Genomic DNA, 2500 nt, shown 5'->3' with positions numbered 1-2500 from the left:
TCACTAAAAGGCTGACTTTGTGATAGCCCGAAGTGGGAGATGCTTGGGGTGTAACTAGTAAATTACCTTCATGTGAGAGAGAGAGAGAGAGAGAGAGAGAGAGAGAGAGAGAGAGAGAGAGAGAGAGAGAGAGAGAGAGAGAGAGAGAGAGAGAGAGAGAGATTAAAACAACATGAAAATTAAAACCATAACGCCCCATGAAGATAACGGACACACACACACACACACACACACACACACACACACACACACACACACACACACACACACACACACACACACACACACACACACACACACACACACATATGAGCACATTTTTTTTCATTGCTTTGATAATGAGTAATTGGAGATGTACCTAGTTAAAAAAAAAGAAGAGAGAGGCTTAAGATAAGACAGGAACACACACACACACACACACACACACACACACACACACACACACACACACACATGAATAAACAAAGGTAGTAAAAAGGTTGGATGAGAGAGAGAGAGAGAGAGAGAGAGAGAGAGAGAGAGAGAGAGAGAGAGAGAGAGAGAGAGAGAGAGAGAGAGAGAGAGAGAGAGAGACTCAAATATGATAATAAGAAACGAGAAGGAGAAGAGACATTCTGTGAAGTGATTAGTGAAGTGTAGTGAAGTGGAGTTGCCTTAAGTGACCATTTAAGTACACGTATCATATATTGATCCTTGAAGACTTAAAGTGATCGTAAAAGCTGAAGTGTCTTGTAAAGTATCCACCACACACACAGACACACACACACACACTCTTTCTCTCTCATGATCCCAAGTTTAGATGTTCCAATCCCTTATTAATAAACTGAAGGGGATTCAGTACCTTTTACGTCGCTTCTTGGAACAGAAAGTCACCACTGGAATCTTCTGTTGGGTAACTTGGGCAGGTGAAGATAATTAGCTGTGGGAATCTACCTGTGTGTGGGAGGAGAAGGGAGCAGTGTCTAGTGGTGGTGGTGGTAGTGGTGGAATTGGTGGTATGAATAGTGGTAGGGAAAGGGAAAGGATTGTGGTGGTAGCAATATTAGGAAGGTGGACGTAATAATTGCAGTAGTTGTGGTGGTAATAGCAGTGATGGCGTGGGAAGGATAGACTAGCAGTAAGGATAGTGATGGTGGTAGTGGTAGTGGTAGGGAAAGAAAGAGGATAATGATTGTGGTGGTAGTGGAGAGAGGAAGGATAATAATTATGGTAGAAATAGTGGTAGTAATGACCGTGATGACATGGGAAGGAGAGGAGAACCAGTAACAGAAGGTAACAGCGGGAATCGAACCAACAGACACAAAGAACCAGAGGAACAGAGAGCCAGACATAGCGGCTTTCTAATGATTGAGAAAAAGAGCCAATAGAGGAAATATAAAGTAGGTTTTATAGGCTGCTCCTCCCATTAGGCCTAGAGGGTAATGACCGCCATTTAAGAACAGGTAATTGGACCCTTAACAAGAGACCACCTTTGCAATTTTCCGCCATTTCCAACCTGGGAATTTTTTTTTTGTCAACTTTCCCTCTGTCCTCGTTAGAGTGACTCACCTTCATTATGACACCACGTTAAAACACTGATTCCTACTTGCACTGACCAAAAAACACTAATACTGCAAAATTTTATCGAGTCTGTGTTGCGCCAAAAGACACAAGATAAATAAGATTAGGTTACGTTAGATTGAGTTATGTTAAATTAGGTTAGGTTAGGTTAGATTAGTTTGAGTTACTGTAGGTGAGGCTAAGTTAGGTTAAGTTAGGTTAGATTAAATTAGATTAACAGACTCAACAGGTAAGGAAACGTAAGGACAGGTATTCATGTTCTTCAGGTAAACTCAGCAGGTAAGAAAGGGACAGGTAAATGATCTCTTCAGGTAGACAAGTCACCAGGAAACCATAACTAAACCAGGTACTGTATTTCAAGGGCACCCACATCCTCACCTGTCGCTAATTAATGGTGTACCTGCCCTGCTCACCTGTATGCATCCATTCACCTGTACGGGAGGGAAGGAAAGGTGGAAAGTTAAATTAAATAAGCGGTCTTGATGAATCTTAATTGCCCTCGAGAAATAAAAAAAAAAAAACGTTATGTAATCAATTAAATGTGAAGGTCGCCTGGTGCTTTGAGAGAGAGAGAGAGAGAGAGAGAGAGAGAGAGAGAGAGAGAGAGAGAGAGAGAGAGAGAGAGAGAGAGAGAGAGAGACTGAAAATGCGGTGTTTGCTTATAAAGGTAACCAATTTTCACTAAAGACTTAAAATTATACGTAATAAAAAAAGGTGGAACAAAAATAGTATATGATGAAAACAAAACAAAAACGCCATGACCAACAATAACAACAGTAATAATAACACTCACAAGAATAACAGGATAAACAAACAGACGACTCCGTGAACAAGATGGACAGAAAATAAAAAAAATAAATAAATACAAAAAAAAAAAAAAGACGAGGAAAGCAAACAATTCAGATCTTGATAACCGACTTAGACAAAAATTCACGGGCCA

The sequence above is a fragment of the Scylla paramamosain genome, chromosome 46, assembly GCF_035594125.1.
Source record: "Scylla paramamosain isolate STU-SP2022 chromosome 46, ASM3559412v1, whole genome shotgun sequence".
Taxonomy (NCBI): domain Eukaryota; kingdom Metazoa; phylum Arthropoda; class Malacostraca; order Decapoda; family Portunidae; genus Scylla; species Scylla paramamosain.
This window is presented reverse-complemented; position numbering follows the sequence as displayed.